Here is a 21,088-nt window from a genome sequence, read left to right as displayed (position 1 = left end):
GGCAGTACAGTGCAGGAAAACCAACCATCTCCTGGGCAGTAAGGTGGTAAGGCACTTGGTTCTGCCCTCTTGGAGCATGGGGAGAGCAGCAGCACCCTAGAGGGCAGATCACTGATGGGAGGCTGAGCCCCAGCAGACATTGAAGAGCTAGTACAAGGGAGGGGGTAAAGGGGGGGGGGGAGAGGAAGGACTTCTAGGAAGGGCTAGAAGGCAGGATCAGAGAAGAAAACACGAAGTTGAGGTTACTATGACCACAGGGCCAAGGTGGTAGCAGGGAAACCCACAGGCAAGGCTGGAAGCCAGTGTATCTAGAGCCAGTCCAGGGTTAGGGGAAAGTCCCCAGGAGTCACAGTTTTCATTTTAGGAACCGAGTTACATAATCATTCTTCAAATCTGGTCTTCAAATCTGGTAGTCTTCATCTAAATTCCAAGTAGCACTTTCCCTTTCTAAGTGAGTTTTTATTGTTTAAGCAAATAGCCTTTCATAGCACAAAGGTCATATTTGAATGACTAGAACTCAAGGGTCAATTACGATCCTACATATCTTCAAAAGAAAAGAATCTAAGATCAACAGCTATGGGCAGTGGAGGAAGAAGCTCCAGGATAGCAAGAAAACACTAGCATAACTGTCAGGCAGGGCATGGTACCAGGCATACTGACCCCTCTCTAGACACTATAGGCACTTCTCAGAAGTCAGACTTGGCCAGAAACTCCAGAAGGAGATATGACCTCACCAGGGCAGAGAACAAGGTAGATCGGACCATGCTGTGGTCATAAGATAACTGTTTAACGTAGACATCATCTGGAAGAGACCTAGGCTCAGGGGGAAAGGCCCAGGAGAAGGAACAAAATGAGTGGCTGGTACTCTGAAGGGCCACATCTACCCAGCAGGCCAGTCTGCTCTGTTGAAGGTCCCTGGTTGAAAAGAGTGGCATCTGACAGACAGCTATGCATTGAAAGCCAGCAAACAGGATGAAAACCATCCACAGCAGGTGTCAGCACAGCCTCAGGACCATAGCAGGAAAAAGCCTGGCTGAGACTCAACCAAAGTTATAGCCAGCACCGGCACCAGAGGGAGCACTGATCATATCCATCCCACAGGCACGCAGGCAGGAGCACACTGTGTGTATCTAAAAGTGGAGGCAGAGCAGAGAGCTCATCAGATGCACCCAGAGAGGGACTTAGCCCTGCCCTGACTGCCTCAGAAAAGCAAAACCCAAACACCCTCGCAAGTCGCAGGGTCCTGAACCTGAACAGAGAATCTGAAGCCTCACAAGGGTGACAAGGACAACTCTAGAAGGGTAGCTGGCCAGCTGGCAGGGGTCAAAGGGTGCTTCACGTTGTCAGTTACATTAAATTTTTTAAAAGTAAAGTATGTTTGTGTGTATCTCATACAGTAGTAGTGAAGACTTTAAAGGAACAGAGCAGTGCTGAGAAGGTGGGCTGGGACTGTCAGACGAGTCCTGACCTGACCAGGCTGTCCAGGACATACCTCACCTCCTAACCTCACTGGACCTTCACGAGCCTCCCATCTGCCAGCTGTGGGCTGTGTGGCACAGGCTTGGGACTGATTTGCCTCTTTAGGAACATGAACCCAATGAGTGGCACACTGTACCCAACAACATCACCAAGAGCTTTGCCTAAGTCCCTGCACATCAGTGACTCCATCTTGCCCTGGATTTTACTCCTCACCACTGACGTCGGTGCCCACACTGGGCTAGTGGTTTGGGGATCACCTCATGATATGATCACACCACTGTGTGTCTTGGGGCCAGTTTTTGTCCTGCCTAAGCTACTTCTATACATTAAAGATGAGGCTTCCCCAACAGGTGGTAGGAAGTAGCCATGAGCTGATGTGAGGAAGGGCTGTGGGTCACTGCCACTTGGCAGGACTCCTTTGCTTCATTCATACCTGGGCACATTTGACCTGGGCCTCAATCTGTGTTGGACTTGGGGATATGGAATTCACAATGATGATCACAACACATCTGCCATAGTCAAGGAAGCAATGGGCACTGTTGTCTCCTGAGATCCCAACAGTCTGTGTGACTGGGATACGAGGAGTGGTCACCTCAGAGGACAAGGCTGGGATCCCACTGGGCCACAGCAGCAGCACCAGGAGCATGCTCTGGGTAGCCATTCCTTGTGGGTTCCACACACTGGTGCCAGCTAAGCCACTCTAGTAACAGGGCACGCTTCTCTCATGGGAACACACACCTAGGACCTGTCTAACTAGCACTCAAACAGGAATCTCATTCAGAACTATATCCTGGCGCTCTTCCATTGACCCATTCTCGCCATGGACTGATATCTGGAGTGTTTTGTAGGTGTGCCTGTTCTCCTCACAGACTGATATCTGGAGTGTTTTGTGTGCCTGTTCTCCTCACAGACTGATATCTGGGTGCTTTGCTGCTAGCATGCTCTTTCTCTTTATGGAGCATGTTTGTTTTAAGAACAAGCAGCATGCTTACCTTCATAACAGATTCTTCTGCAGGCCAACACCACACATCCATTGTTAAGAAAGCCCTTCTAGGGGCTCTGGTATTTTCAAGCTCTATGTAAGCTGAAATCTACTTTTGCTCAGCCTTCATGATGCATGTCCCCGGCCCCCTCCCTCGTCTATAGGACCTCTTCTCTTGCTTCTTTGGCTACAGCTTTCTTAGGTTGGAGGAATTTTTTAGTTGTATGACACCTACCCACCATGTGATGCGTGAGTTCCCCTTGGGTGGAAGCATAGATGATTAATGAACATATCACATGACATAGGGTTGTAACTGGAATATGAAGGAGGAGGGGAAGAGCAGAGCAGAAAAAGTAATTTTAAACAACAACAACAACTAAATGCTGTCTTAGTTTGCTGAGATGTACAGTCTCTAGAAAGTCAATGGATTCCTGGCAAGCTAAGCCAGAGAAAACCAAATATCACCAGACCTATGAGACCCAAAGACTGGAAAAGTTCACGAGAGCAAAGTAACGGAACACAGACCCAGCGAAGATGCTCCAGTTCCTCTGATGTCATTCAGGGAACAGATTCTCATGTGACAAGAATACAGGCCACATCCATCAGGAAAGAAGGCAAAATAAGTACATTTTCAAAGAAGAAGAAAATTCAGGAAAATCCCTTCCACAGACCTGCTCTGCCCCAAGCAGCACCAGGGACGGTTGTGTGCAGGGGCCACTAGGATTCGTGGAATGGAGGAAAGGTCTAGGTAAGCAGAAAGATAGCTTCTTGCTGTTTTAGATACATAGCTTCTAAGGTAACTAAATCCACACATTTTCCCAAATTTCATATATACATATATTATATATATTAAACACACACACACACACACACACAAAACACAGAAACCGTGATATGTGTGTTTATACATAAGCAAAACAACCCACATCTCAGCCTCAGTGTGACTGAAGATGATATAGCGGCACTGCTAACACACCCTGGATCAGGGCTTCTGGAGAGACAAAAAGTTAGGTCAGGAAATGGAGTCCCCAAGATTCTGGGGCAGATTCCAGGCCATCCGTGCATGGGCTCTAGGGAGATCTCGGGGGTCTACAAGTTAGAGCAGGTCGGCACACAAGAGAATCATCTGTGGCAGGCTTCCTGAGAAGAAAATAAAACATAGAGAAGCCACCTGGGTCGGAGGGGAGTAAAGCACAAGGGAGGAGATGTCCACAAAGGAGTTTGAGAAGTCAAGAACCATGATGCTCAAGAAGAAGCCATCAGGAAATAAGCCACAACCAGCCAGGGTACCTGACTCAGCAACTGACAGGAGAGGGCGCCAGCACACCAGGAATCTCGCAAGCTACCACCACAGCTGGGAACAGCAAGTTCCAGGAGTCCCTGGCATGCTGCTGAGGGTTAAAAGTCCTGCATACAGAGAAGCCTCTACAGGATAACCATGCAGCAGAGTAAGCTAAGCTCACTGTGACCACAGAGCCAGAACCACCACAAGAAGAAATGAAGAGCCAAACAGGAGACGAGGACCACAGTGCTCACGGAATAGAGTGATGGCAGGAAGAACAAATCACAATGGGCACCAGGAAAGAGCAAGCAAGGAACCTCAGCACTGTGTAAGTGAGAAGTCCTGTTAGGCAGGAAGGAAGCAGGAGGAGGGAGTGACAGCCAACCGGCTGGGAGGAGGATACAGAGCTGAAGCAGGACAGAGCAGAGCAGCACTGGCCACCATCACAGGAAACAAGATTGAATTTGCCCAGAAACAGGCCCCTAGAGCACCCGAAACAAACTTGAAAACATCTCCAAGGCCTCTGGAGCAAAAGCCCTACAAACAGTAACAGCAAAAGCCCAGCCTGGGACTGGACTCTGCAAAAGCAACGTCAAAGGAAGGAAACCATAGAAACACCTTCAGAAACATTTCAAGGGGACAAAGTACTATATCCACTGAGGGTACTGCCAAGCCAGCTTCTCATAAGGAAATGGAGCATGTCTGTCCCAACAGTGCTCTAAGACATCTAGGTGATCCAGGTAGGGACTATCTGTTTAGGCCTTGCTAGCCACTTGTGTGTGTGTAAGAGCTGAGCTTTCAGGGAGAACATAAAACCAGCTACAGGCTATGCCCCACTTCCTAAAACAAATTTGGCTAACAAGGTGCAGATCCCAGGTTCAGTCACTGATAGTGCCTGTTAGGTTCTTCAGCACCCACAGGTACAACTATACACTACATATAACTCTTTACAACCTCAAGGTTTCCACACAGATAGGGGAGCATTTTTACCTCTTCCATCATGTACCCAATCTGATGTTGTCACCAATGACAAGCCATATATGGAACAGTGGTCTCCAGTAATGGAACTGGAAACCCTACCACCTCATGATGGCATGGTGTTGGTGTCTGTGGTAATGCCAGCACACAGCCACTATTGCACAGATGACTGTTCCTGGTTTACATATTCAGTGTGCTGTATCTTCAGAGATAGAGTGTTCTACTCCTCCTTCCTAAAAAAAGACTTCTCTAAAATGGTCTGCCTACAGTGCAGCAGCAGCAGCCTCCTCCATCTCTAATCATCACACCCCCTTACTACATCCAAGGGCTACCCTGAATGCCTGCCCTGGCCACCAAAGTATATGAGTATACTCTGGATGCGTGCCTAGCAAAAGTATCTCATGACATGCTTCTCAGAATGAGTCCCTGCTGTTAATTGACACATGACTGTGTATCACAAAACTAGGGCAACCACTCAAAATGCCAGTAAAAAGGCAAACATCTAAAACATAAGTCAGAACAGAACACAAAACACAAAACAAAGTAGGAATGAGAAACAAAGAACAAAAAGCAGAGTATGCACGCAGCAAGCAAGCATGAAGGGCAGACCCAACCCAGCCCACTGATGCTCACAATAGCAAGTCTGGACCTGCTCTGAATGATGTGGCTGTGTAAAAGGAAACAGTTCTTTGAGATTGTCCCCAGAACCAAACCCACTAAGACAGCTCACCAGCTGGCCCTGGAGTCAGTCTGGACAGCCGGTGGAAGGTGGTAAGTTGTAGAGAGGCCTCAGGTGTGCTGCCAACCAAGACCCCACATTAGGAAGGCACAGGTTTGAAGCACTTATTCAAAGAAAGAGCCACTTCATGGGGACAGAGTCAGTACTGATGCCAGAAAAGGCCTCAGAAGATGAAACTCAAAACCATCAGAGAGGAAGACAGAAAAATGACCTAAGGGAAGGGGCGACAACACAAAGCACTCTGGGCAAAAATAACAGAAAAAGAAACAGAGCCACAGTCACTGAAGAAGCAACATATACACTCATGTGCAGACTCACAGTCATGGCACACACGTGTACACACACTCATGTGCAGACTCACAGTCATGGCACACATGTGTACACACACTCATGTGCAGACTCACAGTCATGGCACACACGTGTACACACACTCATGTGCAGACTCACGGTCATGGCACACACGTGTACACACACTCACACAAGCACACACTCTCATGAATACAAACACAACCAAGACACGGGATAGCATAACTGGAAGCCAAAACCTATGACGTCACAAATTCTATGACACGCTCACTGTCTATAGGATGTGAGCTCTTGTTAGATGCGTTCTCCAGCAGAAGCCTTCTTCTGGCCATAAACCAAATCTCCATAAATCTTAAAATATGGAAGTCACAGAAGCTGTCCTCTGAACACAGAACAAGAGTCATAAGAAAAGAACACACATTACTAGAGTCTGTTTATACAAACAAACAAACACCACAAATACTGGTTTATCATAAAGCAAGCCAGCTAGCTGCATGGTGGCAGCAGAGGACAGAAGGGATGACAGGCCCCAAAGCTTTTATTTGCAATGCCCAGTCACATCTTGGTCATGTTGAGGGACTCATGGTGTAGACCTAAATATTCCAACTAGATGGATGAACCATTTGTCAAGAATGTCCCAACAAACTCACAAAAATTTGAATTTCTACTACCAGAGCAATCAGTTCTGACCATGACCTGTAGGGAACCATGAGGCCCTGAGTCATGGCTGCTGTTCACTAGGACTCAGTGCTGTCCTTCGAGTGCAATGACAAAGGGGCTTCCTTCTTGTTCCTTTGCAGATAACCATAATAACATCTGTGGATAACTCACCCCATAGTCCAGTTCTGCTTAAAGACAATGGAAGCGGAGGAGCTGGGGAGAACATTACAAGTCTGCCAGCTGCTGAGAGGCCTTGTACTTGAGAGCACTGGCTGCTCTTCCAGAAGACCTGATTTTGGTTTCCAGCTCATAACCACCCATAGCTCTAGTTCTATGGGATCTGGCACATTCTTATGGCCTCTGAGGGTATCATGCATGCATGAGGCACACACTCATGAATGTACGCAAAACCACTCCTGCACATAAAATAGAATAAATCTAAAAAGAAAATCTGCCAAGCTTAGCTGGGGTGGGGGGCTGGCCTGGAGTTCATGTCTCTGTCCTCTACTTCCACAGGCTTGTAGCTGATCAGGCAAATGTATTGAAAGGCAGAGACCCAAAGCTTACATCCCCTTCAGCCAGTGACCATAGTCCAGCGTTTCTCAAACTATGGGTCTCAACCCCTTTGGGTATCAAAAGTGATACCCACAAGGCAACCTCTCACAAGAGCTGCCTAACACTATCAGAAAAAGCAGTTGTTTACTATTCATAACCATAGCAACATTACAGTTACAAAGTAACAACAAAAACAATTTTATGGTTGGGGGGGTCACCATAACATGAGGAACTGTATTAGGGTCGCAGCATTAAAAAAGTTGAGAATCACCAAGATAGTCCCTTCTGGAATTACTGGAATGGTCTTTAGAAACCCACCTTGAAGCATCACAGTGAGCAAGCCTGGATTGTGGGAAATTCTGATTTCCCTTGGAATCTCCGTTCTTCCCTCCTTTGCTGATGAGAAGGCAGGTTCCTTACAGCTGTCCTGTTGTGGAGCTCAGCCTGTGTCAGCGCCCATGGCAGTGAGGAGCTATGCTCAGACCACGTGACTCCCCCTGTCTGAAGGCTGGCACAAGGACCAGATCGCATGCCCCAGTTGAGATCACATGCAGGGCTGCCCCAGCCACTGTGTATGGTGACAATGCAGGCTCATAGTATACTGCTGGTTTCTAAAGTGTGCCAGGAATCACTGGCTAAGGAACAGAAGGCTCCTCAGTGTCAAATGAGAGTGCTTGCTCAACTCACTATACAAGCAATACCAGCCTGGGGAAGGGTGGTATTCAGCACCTACCTATTTCCCTGGGGCCAGTGCCTCGAGCACACCCTGTGGGTGGAGATACCAGTAACTCATGCCATGTAGCAGCAATTGCAGACTCACAGCACAGGCAGGTCAACCAGGGCCACAGGCAGAGACAGCGCCACACAGTCATTAAGGAGAGATGAGCCCAGGGCTATCACGATCTTCAGTCTCACTGTCACTTACTTCATTATGTCACTTACTTCATATAATTTGATTCTTAATAATAGCAGCATCGAATGTCTGACCCACAGCTCCTGAGCACTCCGTAGGCTCCAGAGAGCTTGCCAGCCAGTTGTAGCTGCCCACTTAGCAAAGGGTGGAGTCAGCAGAGGAAAAGCAAGGGCTATCCAGGAACCACACAGGACTATGATTCTTGCTTTGCCACTGGCTTCAGAGGTCTCGAGCCACAGCTGAGAGTCTGTAGTGTGACTCCTCCCCTTAGATAAATGTTGTAAGGTATTAATGAGAATGTAGGAACCAAGTCCCCAGCACAGGAGGACAAGTGACACTTGTTTGGAATCAGCATTTGTGCCAAAGGCTACATCAAGGGCAAGCAAGATATCGTCATGATGGGCACAGGCTGTCCCACTCAAAACCAGAGAAGTTGGAGATCTCATGTAATATCCTCATAGCAGCTACAAGACAACCAGCTGGCCCCTGTGCTGGTCTGAACTGGCTGCCTGAAGGAGCTTTGTGCCCTTGAAGAGCCTGGGCAGGCAACATAGCTGGCTTGAGAGCAACACAGTCAGTTTTCTTGGTGAAGCCAGTGGACCTCACAGGTTGCCTGGCAGCAGGATGTCTGGAGGATAGAGCGTAAAGTCAGCTGCTATCAGATGTCACATCATGGCACCGCTGGTGGGAAATACCCTGGAAAATAAACTCCAGCCCTCCACAGGAAGTAGCTGTGGACTGCATGGAATTCCATTCAGTGCTGCCCTTGCTTGACAATGGGACTGACAGGTCTTCTCCAGGACACAAGGAGCCACTTCTGACTTAAAGATGACGCAGCTGCTGCAGAGAGGTTCTAGTGCCATTTCTGTGAATGTAGTCTTCAAGGAAAGCTCAAAAATACATTAACTAACATTTAATATAGTAAAATATTTGGAAAAGCGTGAACTAGACATTTTGGCCAGAAAGAGCACAGGGGTTTACATACACCATGCAGGCTGGAACACAGCCTTCCAACAATAAGTCCTTCTCTGTTTGGGACACAGTGCAGATGCCTGAGTACAGGGCCAGCTCAGCTCCCAGGAAGCCTACACTGTGAGCCTGTGGTCATCGACCCTGTACACTGCCAAGAGCAGAGCTAAAAATAGCAACAACCAGGCCTTGTTAGGTAGGTTTCCTCCAAAGAGGAGTACTGGTGACCTAAAAAGGAATTCCATCCTGCAGGCTGTACTACAGGAGCCCGGCCACCAGGATAAGCACTAGGGACAAAAGAGCTCTCTGGGCTGCGACCAATGCCAGGTTCTAAGCACCCACTGCCCGGGGCTCAGCTGGGGGCTCTACCACATCATATGGGCTGGGCAACAGGCACCCCATACCTGGGTCTGTGGTTCTCTAGTCTGGGATTCACTAGCTACAGCTCGTGGCTACAGCTCGTGGCAGGCCTCATCCAACGACCTCTCTCAAGTCCATGCCTAGCACAGAGGGCCAGCTTGGGGGCGGGGGGTCAGGGCGCACTGCTCTGCACAGGACACTGTAAATTTCACTGACCCTGTGAGCAGGCAATGTAGCTGGCCTAAAAGCACAGCCCAAGGTTTTTTGGTGAGGCCAGTGGCTCTTGCTGTGTTCTTCCCTTGTGGGCAAAAGTCCTAGCAGTTCCTATGGGGACTTAGGAGAAGCCTGCAGCCCGTGAAGAGTGACAGACAGAAGCTGTGGGACGAGGTCCTGTCTTTGGACCCTATGCTTAAGGAATTCTAAACTATACAGACTGATTCATTTTCATTTAAGAAGCCTGTGCCTCTAACTAAGATCAGAGCAAATTCAAACTGAAGACCGCATGCACAGAGCTGCAAGGCCTCCGCTAGTTTCCCTGGCTTTCCGGCAGGGCCATGGCCTTGTGAGCACAGCCAGAAAAGCTGTGGTGCCATTGGACAGCTCTCTCAGGAAGCTGCTTGCCACACAGAGTCTTGTAAAGTCCTTCTTCACTCTGGCCACCTCTAGCTCACTGGTGTTTACTGTGAGGCACACAGTAGAAAGGGGAGCCCCATCTGTGCAGTCCAGAGCCTCCAAGGTTCCCAGAGCCCCTGTCAGCTCCATGAGCTGTAACAAATGGAGGCAGTTTCTCAGTTGAGGTTCCCTTCTTTCAGATAACTCCAGCGTGTGACAAGTTGACACAAAACCACCGAGCACAGTCCTCATGGCCCAACCAACTTTCTTTTTTAAGTGTCTTGCTCCACCCATTTTCCTCTGGCATGACAAATGACACACAGCCTGTGCTGGAGAGGAAGGCCTGCAGCATTACTGAGTCTCCTGCCACTGTCCTCTGTTCCACCCTGACAGGAGAGGGTGTCACTCCTCTTCAGGGCCTGCTTCTCACACTCTGGCCTGACTCTGAGTGCGCAGCAGTCCTTCCCCCCCCCCCCCCCGACCCCACCACACACACCACAGATCCTCAGTCCTGCAGCTCCTCTCTCCACAAGGGCCTGCTCACCTCTTCCCCCAGTTCTTGTTTGTCACTGGCAAGCATGGCTTTGGGACGGCAGTGACAGGGCTCGGATCCTGACAATACTGAGCCATGTGGCTGCGAGCATATCTCACTGCCTCTTTAAGCCTCAACTTCCTTATCTTTAAACCTGGGTATCAACCTCCAAACTTCTGAGGAAGTTGGAGGAAAGGCTGAGGACAACCTTGACCCCAGGGGTGCCCACAATGATGTGGCATGCCCCTCAGCATTATGGCCCAGGGGGACCTAGCACATTGCAATCCAAGCACACTAGAGCACTGCAGCCCAGTGTGCCACAGACTGGGGATGCCATTACTGACTTAGGAAATGAGAGACATAAGGAAGGACGAAGACATAAGAGAAATGAGACCTGTCATATGAAGGTGACAGCACTAGCACCCAGTATTTTTTTTAAGAACACTTCATCTAAGGCTCTTCTCACAAGTATCTTTACAGATTAATAATTATATAAGTAAGCAGCAGTCCAGCCCTGGAAAGCCCAATAGGCTAACCTGTGTTAGCCTGGAGCTAAGCTGCTGGACCACTGATACAGCTCAGTGAGATGTCTCTAAACATCTGAAGACGAGATCTGCTGAAGCTGTGCCCTAGGAGAAGACTCTACTGTAAACTGACCACACTCCTTCCCAAAGAGACCCTGCTGGATGGCTTTATGTCAACTTGACACAAGCTGAAGTCATCTGAGAGGAGGAAACCTCAACTAAGGGAAAAAAAGCAACTCAATAAGATCAGGCTGTAGGCAAGCTTATAGCACAATTTCTTAACTCATGATATTTGAGGAGCCCAGACCATTATTGGTGGTGCTGCTCCTGGGCTAGTGGTCCTCGGTTTTACAAGAAAGCAGGCTGAGCAGACCAGAGGAGCAAGCCTATGTAAGCAGCAGCACCTGTCCATGGCCTCTGCATCAGCTCCTGCCTTCCAGTTCTCTGGCCTGTTGGAGCTCCTGTCCTGACTTCCTTCAGTGATGGGCCACGATGTGCAAGTGTAAGCTGAGTAACCCCTCTACTCCACAACTTGCTCTTGCCATGTGTTTCATCATAGCAACAGAAACCCAAACCAAGACATACTGACCACACCAATCCCTGGTGTGTCTCATGCTGCTGTGGCAGCAGCTTCATCAATACAACTCTCAGGTAAAAAGCAGAAAAGGCAAGCTCCAAGGACTCCAAGGAGAGGGGCAACTGAGACACTCAGCAGCCAGCCACCTTCCCTCGTGTCGGGCTGTTCTGAACAGATAACATAAAACACACTTGATTCCCAAGACAGCACAAAACACATAAAATATTTAATTACCAACTATACTGATCACCATAATAACAGCTTAGAATCACAGGGTTAATTCAAAATATTATTAAAATAAATTTCACACATTCATAGGGCACAGTCAGGTAGATCTCTGTGAGTTCAAGCCAGCCTGGTCTACAAAGCCAGTTTCAGGCCAGCTACATAGTAAGATCCTGCCTCAAAAACCAACAACAAAAACAATACACTCCATTTGTTTCCTTCCACTTGGTAAACTGTGGTCCTGGAAAACTTGAAAGCATATTGCATTCCTACCTGATATTTCTAGTCTGTCCTTCAGTAGTAACACTGAGTCTTCAGAGGCCACAGGACTCACCAGCTCAGCCAGACCCAGACCCTTTTCTCTGTGAGCCCTTCAACTGCCAAGAGCTCAGGACAGCCTGCTCCATGCAGAGCACCAAGCCACAGTTCACTCCACAGCCTTCAGCATCCCCAGAGCAAATGTGTAGCTGAGAAGGACAGGCCAGGGCTGCCCCGCCCTGTGGTACAGGAAGTCCCTTAACTGTGTCCTAGCGGTACTGAGCCAGGAGGACTCACAGGTAGTTCCCTTCTTTTTGACAACTCCTTTAATCCTCACTCTAATGGGGTGGGTGCCATCACCCCAGGACAGGAGGTAGAGATGGATGAAAAAGCTTGCTTGAAGTCACAAAGCAAGGACGGGCTGCGACGAGAATGGAACACACAGTTCTGAAGACAGAAGCACAAGATGCTAGTACATTTGGGGTTGGTGCAGACCATCCCTGTTTACATCTCTTGTTTACATGGGCACTTATCCCAAGACCTCATCTAAGCCTCACCACCCCATAGGTCCCACCACTGGCACCACCACAAAGGAGAGTTGGACTTCAAGGAGGCAGAAGCACAGTGAAGACTATAAATGTCTGAGTCCCACGGCAAATATGACCACGTAAAGGATCTAAAACACAGACCAACAAAACAGGAGCAGCTCTTGGGTCTGGCAGACTCAGATGCTTCTCTTCACATGTGCCTGTCTGTCCGCAGCTTTCTCCTGTAGGTGCTGCCACAATGCCCTTCCACACCTGGCCATTCTCCTACTGATAGGTCATGGTGCCCTCACCTGGATACATTCTGAACATCCTTTGGCACACATTCCTGGAGTAAACTGAGAAGAACTGGTGTCCATAGAGAATGACACACAAATGCCCAGATAGCTCTGGTCAGAGGGAACCCTGATGCCACCAACAGGCAAATCATATGTCACATATACAGTGACAGAAGAAGGAAGCAGTACCTATAAAGCAGTTACGTGTGATGCCTCCAATCTTGAGAGATAAAAGAAGGAAGACAGATTCCAGCAACGGGCATTCTGGAATAGGCAACTCTGACTGGCAGAACCTCAGGCTACCCCTGGGAAGCAGGCAGGACGACCACACCCTGGATCTAGACACACGAGGTGTCGATGTGCAAAACCCTACCAACAAGCACTTCAAGTTAAAACACTTGGGCCCAACAAGATCTAATATACAGCAGCCTCCTCGCTCCTCAGCCAGTCACCCTGGTAGCGAGAAGACCCAAGGGGCTCCTGGACTACCCTCAAGACTGGTATCACCAACTCCAGGACCCCTGCTCCAAGCCAGGGACAAAATTTGCCTCATGCCTGTATGGATCTTGTCAAGGCACTTCTGTAACTTCAACCAAAGAGAATCTGAGAGCAAAGGAGCCTAACTTCATCAGAAGCTTTATCATATTCTTAGACTCATGCTACTCCATGGCCTGCACATGGGACCCTGATCCAGCTGCACCCCATCAGACCCCAGTGACAAGACTGTTCCCAGGGCCTTCCTTCTCTACCCCTCCCACTGCCCCTGACCAAAAGGCTCCTCTTGTACTCCACAGAAAACCACAGCACTGGCTTCCTCACCTCTGGCTGTGGTACACTGTGAAAATGTATTGCTTCCCATTCTAGGCCAGGCTCTGACTCAGAAGTTGAGGGTGATTCCTGCCTCTATGGAATGACACTACGTTATAGTGTGTGTTTATAAGACTGGTGAAGCTGTGCCTGGTGGTACAGGCATATAATCCCAGATACTGGGGAACCTAAAGTCTGCCTAGCTACTCCAAGCCTGCCTGGGTAACTTAGTAGGACACATCTCAAACTCTGATGATGATGATGATGATGATGATGATGATGATGATGGTGATGATGGTGGGGGGAGGAAGAGGAGGAAGAGAAGGAAGAAGAGGAGTTGGAAGAGGAGGACTTTTAAAGAGAAAAGGAAGATAGGAATGGGCTCTAGCTCAGTGATATTGTGCATACCTTACATATGTGAAACTTGAGATTTAATCCCCATATACACAATGAAGGGAGGAACAAAGAGGGCACAGGGAGCTGGGCACAAGGAAGGGAGCTCCTATAGGACCTCAAAGATGCGCTGAGGCCCCAGCTTCTGCCCAGGCTGCTCTGTGAAGACCATAATGAAAGGGAGGCAGAGAAAGAAGCAGAAGGCCACTGCCTCTAACCAGGACAGGGGGCGATAACATGAATGGAGTGGTGAGGCTATGGTACTAGAACTCAGATGACAGAAGTACCCTGAGGGTGACAAAGGATGGGAGGGACACGGACTCTACAGCTGAAAACTAAAAGTGAGGATGAAGGGCTGCATCAGGCACAGGCAAAACTGCAGAGGCAACACCTTGCAGAGCAAGGGTGTGTGAGACATGACACACATGAGACCCAAGGGGCACCAGGACACTCCAGAAGCTGGAAATGGGGTTGGGAAGAAAAGTAAAGATGCAAACAGTGTAGCAACCCAGGGGACCCCAAGCATCCGCAGAGAATTTCAAAAGGAGTGCCTCAAAATATAAAAAGGCGGCCTGCATCCTGGGCACTGTGGCATGCTAGGCACTGTGGCATCTTGGCAATAGAAGGACAGCTGAGGGACAGAAGAGCTGCCACAGGAGTACAGAGTACACAAGTATGCAGCTGACATCAGTCTATCTATTTGGAATTCGCCGCTGCTCCCCCACTGCCCATCCCCATTCCCCCACCCCCACCCCACCCCCCGCTTCATTGACTCCTCAAAGAACCCACGCAGCCCAGCAAGGTGGCATTTCTGCTCCGCAGTCCTGTCACTTGTCTGTAGCGCATGACAGTCATGTGGCATGTTCTGAGCTTGGCTTCTCTCAAAGGCATGGATTAGAAATAAAGCAGCTGAACATACTTGCATCAGGCCTCAGCACAGACACGCTCTGTGTCAGCTAGGTACACAGCGCAGGCCCCGCTTCTTAAAAACAGCATAGTACTGTGAATCAAAGAATTAAACCCAATAGATCCATATATTAGCCCTCGGGTTCAATAGCTTCCCATCGCTGACAAGCACACCAAAACACACGAGCTTTTGAGAATAATCCATCCCTAAGCCATCCCTCCCCACCTGTGATTTCTTTTCATTCCTTAACACTGTTTTCATAAGAACTGTTCCTAATTATGATGAAGTCTAACTTTGGGGGTTTTCTTTCTTGAATATACTTTTAGTGTTGTATGTAAGAAATCTTCACCTGCCAGGCATGGTGGTGCACAAATTTAATCCCAGCACTCAGGAGGCCAGGCTAGCCTTGTCTACAGAGAGTTCCAGGGCAGCTAAGACTCTACAGAGAAACCCTGTCTCAAAAAAAACAAAAAGAAAAAAAAAATAAAGAAAAGAAAAAGAAATCTTTTATCTAACCTAGGATGACATCTTTATTGACCAATCAGGGATAACTTGGGAGGCAAGGTTGCAAAGCAACCTTCTTTAAAATCTTCCTTCTAGAAGTTTCATGGGCCTAAGTTTCACATTTACTCCAGGGCCTGTGTGGGGTCAGTCTGTGTACGCAGCAGCAAGTGAGGACTGACATTTAGCTCTGACTCATGTTGAGTCACAGTACAAAGTGTGGACTTCATAGGTGCGTGTGCACCGCCTGAGCAGATGTCCCAGTACCACCGCCCGAAAACTGGGAATTCCGCACCGCCGCCACTCGCTCGCTCATACCCCTGGGTCTTCTCCACCTCTGCTGTCACCCATCTGTGCCTCCACTGTTAGCAACTCGTGTTTAGACTACTGCAGCGTTACAATACTTCCTGGAACCAGAACTTTGAGTCCTCAAATCTTGTTTTTCTCCAAACTGTTCAGCCCTTCTAGTTCCTTTCTCTGCCCATATATTTTTATAGAAAAAAAAAATCTTCTGCTGAGAATTATTTTTGAGACAGGGTCTCATTGTCCAATCCAGGCTGTTCTCACATGATCCTCCTGTCTCAGCTGCCCAAGTACAGAGATTACAGGCATGCACCACATACCTGTCTTCTTCTGAGATTTTTATCACAACTACATTAGATTAGCAATATGGAGATGGAGATGATGGAGAATTAGCACTGACAGAATCCACAAATGTAGCATCTCTCAAGTTCCTCATGGTTTTTATTCCTGCATCAGTGCTGCATGGCTTATCAGCGTGTATCTATTTGTTGAGGGTTTGCCTGTTGCTATGCATCGTGGTACTAGACACTGGCCCCCAGCATCTGATTCCTGATTGTAGGGATGAGGAGATCCTCGAATACACTGGTGATGCTGTGTAACCTTGCCCCCCAGCTTATCCCTGATTGGTCAATAAAGATGCCGACGGCCTGTAGCTAGGCAGAAGAGAGATAGGCAGAGTTTTCAGTTTCCAGGCTTAGGGTCTGAGGCAGAGACCACAAGGGAGCAGAAGGTGAAAAAGAGAGGAGAAGACATCATTGGGCAAGTGGATCATGAGAATATAGTCACGAGGGCTGGCGAGTCAGAGTAAGAGCAGCCCGGGTGGAGCACAGAAAGTCATAACTTGTGCTGTTGATTGGGAGATGGATACTAATAGCTTAGAGGACAGATATCTATCTCCCAGCTCCAGTACTTTGAAGGTTATTATAAATATAAAGGTTTTGTGTCTTTTATCTGGGAACTGAATCATCAAAGGCAGGGTAAAAACTCCTGATTAATTTTAACTACAACATATATTGACATGACACTAGATTTTACCCAAGTATTTCATTTTGGAATGCTAATGCTTTTCGTAATGCTAAGTTTATAGTTGTTTGTAACTAATAAAAACATGTTTTCACACCAGCCTTGAGGGTTGAAAACTAAATACATTCAGTTAGCAGTAGAGCAGCCAGTCTGTGGATCTTCCCGATTTTCTAGGTGGTCGGCAATGTCTCCTGGCAGCAGAGGGTTTGTTTTTCTTCTGATTTCATCCCTTGCCGCACTGCAGTGCGTGGCCCTTCAACACCATGAGAAGAGAAACAGCACTGCCCTGCTCCAGCCTTCAGTAACATGTCATTATGCTTGTCACCGTTAGATACAAGTAACCTGGGGGCTGGGGGGTGGGGTGGGTGGCACATGCTCTCCACAGTTCTGAGAAAGCTGTTTTCTATACTTTCTATGTTTTCTATTTGCCATTTATTTTGAGACAAGGTCTCACTATGTAGGCTTTGGCTGGCCTGAACTCACTGTATATATACATCAGGCTAACCTCAAACCCATTGAGATTCATCAGCCTCTGCCTCCCGAGAGCATGGATTGAAGGTGTTACCACCACCCCCAGCTGTTTTCTCCTTTGCTGAAGATTTTTAATCAGACACACTATAGAATTTTTTCTGCATCTGTTGAGACAAATATATTTTTTTCTTCAATCAACATAGCAAATTAGAGTCATTGATGTTCAAATGTTAAGCCAACCTTGAATTCCTAAGTCTTTATACATTAACCACTACATATACACTTGACTCTCTACATCCGTGGATCTACACACACACATTCAACCAACCACAGACAGAAAATCCTGGAGAAAAACTGCCTCTGGACTGAGCATATACAGACATTTTTCTTGCTGTTATTCCCTAAATAATACAGGTATAACTATTTACATGGTATCTACATTGTGTTAGATATTAATGTGTGTGGGAAGATGTACACAAATTCTATGCAATATTGGCCCATTTCTGAGCATCTACTGATTTGGGTATTTGTGGGCTGTACCAGAACCCAACTCCCCACAGATATAGAGGGCAAATTGTATCATCGATATGCACGTGTGAGATTTTTCATATTCATAGCTTTGCTTTTCTCAATCTTTTTAAATAGAATAACTTCCTACTTATTATATGACAATTTCATCCATGTAAGCAATGCATCTTGGTCATATGTTCCCCAACTCTTCCTCCCACTGCCTCCCGGCATCCCCAAAATGTCCCCCTCCCTGTTTCATGTCTTTTTGCTTACTAATCCACAGAATCTAATTAGTTCCTGTTGGAGTATTGAGGGATCTTATTGACCTGGTCTTGTGTAATCAGTCACAGCTGCCATTGCTGGATACTACAACCATGCCAGCCCTTAAGACTGTATCTCCCAGCACTCCTCCCCAGGGTCCAGCTCTTAGAGTCTTTCTGGGGATGAGAATTGGTGGTGTCCCCCTTGGGCTGAGCACTCACAGACATATATTCTTGGCACTCTGACCGGTTAGAGCTCTCTGAATTAAACACTGACCATTGCAGGGAGAGACTTCTCTGGCCAGTGCCAAGGGCATCAGATTAAAAGATGCTGTCACAACACATCGTTTTGATGTACTGAACCTTTAAGGACTGTTGTACTTGTCTTCAGGGCGGATACTGAGATGTGTTTTTCTTATCATGTAATGTCTGTCTACTTTAGGTGCCAGGATAATTAGTGTTCATGTCACAGGCTGAGTTGGGAAGCATCAACTGTGACTCAGTTTTCTTGGAAAGTTCCTGTAAAACTGTTACTGCCTCTTGCTGAAATGTTGGACAGAACTCGCCAGGGAAACCATCTGGACCTAGAGGGTTTGGGGGAAATATATGAGCAAAATTTTAATCTAATGAGTACGGGGCCAAGCTCATTTACCATAGGGCCGCGTTCATTTGCTGCCTCGTGAGTAAACACTGACTCTACGTTTTTCCAAGAATTGGCTCACTTCATATAAAACTTCAGACCTGCTGGCACAAAGGTGCCAGTGCTAGTCCCTGGATCATCTTACTTCCGATAGGATCTTGAGTGTAATGTTTCATTCTGCATTCTGACACTTTTTCATTTTGTCTTCCATCTTCAGAAGCTATGTATAAAAGAACAAAGTGAAGTAGAGTAACTAAGAAAGACCAAAATCAATGAGAAGAAGAAGTGGACAACAGACGGTGAACACGGTCAGCACTGCCTCCACACACGGTCAGCACAGCCTCCACACACGGTCAGCACAGCCTCCACACACGGTCAGCACTGCCTCCTCACACGGTCAGCACTGCCTCCACACACGGTCAGCACAGCCTCCACACACGGTCAGCACTGCCTCCACACACGGTCAGCACAGCCTCCACACACGGTCAGTACTGTCTCCACACACGGTCAGCACAGCCTCCACACACGGTCAGCACAGCCTCCACACACGGTCAGCACTGCTTCCACACACGGTCAGCACTGCCTCCACACACGGTCAGCACTGCCTCCACACACAGTCAGCACAGCCTCCACACACGGTCAGCACTGCCTCCACACACGGTCAGCACTGCCTCCACACACGGTCAGCACAGCCTCCACACACGGTCAGCACAGCCTCCACACACGGTCAGCACTGCCTCCACACACGGTCAGTACTGTCTCCACACATGGTCAGCACTGCCTCCACACATGGTCAGCACAGCTACACGACAGCTTCTTCAGAGTGGACAAAACCAGCAACCCTGAATCACACTAATAGTTGTTTTTTCTCATTTCAGGCCATGCTTTCCTGCATCTTCATCTGCTGAATAATTTGTGGCTGACTATTAAACTCTCTTTAACAAGCTGTTGATGCTGCTATGGAAATCCTCTTACTATAAGCTGACTGAGCAGAGTCCTTCTTTTGCCTGCTTCCTCCCACAGGGTCTACTCTCCAATGCCATGTGCTGTCTAGAGCCTGAAACTCAGGTGTGTACATAAACTGGCAACCGCTCTTGCATGTTAGCTGGACACAGATATATGACTCATCACATGGATCTTAAAGCGCCTATAAGGACAGGCCATGGATGACTTGCAAGGGCGAAAGGCTTAGCATCTGTTTTACTCACCTCTTGTAATCTCACCTTCACTAGCTGTGGGCTGTTTTACAAGGCTGTGCATTTAAAGACATAACAGTGCTCATGACCTATGATCACAGAAAGACCTGCTGCAGGGTGCAGGAAGGATGCTCCGATGACTGTCCTGCTGTAAGTAATGGCCACTTTCACATCTATTAAGCTAGTTCACTTCAGAACTGCCAGGGAAGAAGCTCTGAACCCTGGCAATCCGAATGCAGCAGAGAAAGTACTTCTTCAAGCTTTTTTTTCTTTGTTCAATTTCTTCAGAACAACTGTCCCTCCTCTACACACACACACACACACACACACACACACACACAAATATTCTAGCTGCCCCACTTGCAAGGCTGAAACAATCAAAATCAACACAAGCCCAGCAAGGGCTCCTTCCAGTCCCTGAAGTCTCAGCCTCCTTTGGCGGCTGTCCACAGCTACACCACGAAAAAGGCTCCTCACTCTCACCATGATGCGAGATGCTCACGGGGGTGGGGGTCAGTGTGTGTCCTGTTTGTGCTGCTGCCTCCCCAATGCATGAAGTGCACATGAATGATGATGAATGAACAAATAGACAAATGAACGAGAGGGGAGAGGCAGTGCCTCTGAAATTTCCTGCAGCGCTTACGTGAAACACTCTAATTGCACATGACTTGCTAAAATACGTAGGAGAGAGAGGCTTTCCTTCTCAGATCCCCATTGCCGTCCTCAGCATACATTTAGAGCACAAGGTGCGAGCTCGTTTATGCTTTTCTCCCACCAAGGGTGAGGGACAGGGCATGACTGAATAGCCAGTGCAGAGTAAGGGAAAGCAGGTAATACCAGCAAGACCCCTAAGATCAGCACTGAGGGCCTGCCTTGGAAGGCAGGTATCCAGAGGACATTAGTTAGACAGACACAGGGCAAGCTAGACCTAGCTCCAGTCACACAGCTTCTGTACTGGCTTTCTCTGGTGAGTATCCCCAAAACAAAGCTCACAGGTACCATCTCTATACTCTCAGGTCTAGCTCCCAGTTCAGTTATGGCTTTGTATGATGGGCTCCCTGGAACATGGCCAACCAGAACTATCCACGTACCCAGGCCTAGCTCCCACTTGCTCTTGTCACTTGAGAAGGACTTTCAGTCATAGCTTCCATGCTCACACAGGGGTGTCCTGCCCTCCCTTTACAGGAGCCTATCACTTTACTACTTCATGCATCCTTCTATCACCAAGAAATCAGGAATCAGAGGGCCAGGTGAGCCACCTGGGACCCTGAATCTCCCACCCAATTAAATGCTCTGGGACTGG

General features: G+C 48.0%; 1 protein-coding gene across 5 annotated transcripts in view, besides 1 other annotated feature; it reads right to left on the bottom strand.

The window, feature by feature from the left end:
- Positions 1-21,088, bottom strand: part of Inpp5a (inositol polyphosphate-5-phosphatase A) — a 190,579-nt gene that overhangs the window by 102,486 nt on the left and 67,005 nt on the right. The window lies entirely within an intron of this gene.
- Positions 7,557-10,791: an enhancer, noted in NCBI's record as "VISTA enhancer mm1683". NCBI's record gives its function as "enhancer in: heart[5/8]" and the evidence as "EXISTENCE:transgenic organism evidence [ECO:0001131][PMID:17130149]".

The sequence above is a fragment of the Mus musculus genome, chromosome 7, assembly GCF_000001635.26.
Source record: "Mus musculus strain C57BL/6J chromosome 7, GRCm38.p6 C57BL/6J".
Classification (NCBI taxonomy): domain Eukaryota; kingdom Metazoa; phylum Chordata; class Mammalia; order Rodentia; family Muridae; genus Mus; species Mus musculus.
The sequence above is the reverse complement of the archived record's forward strand: the minus strand, read 5'-3'. Positions and strand labels throughout refer to the sequence as shown.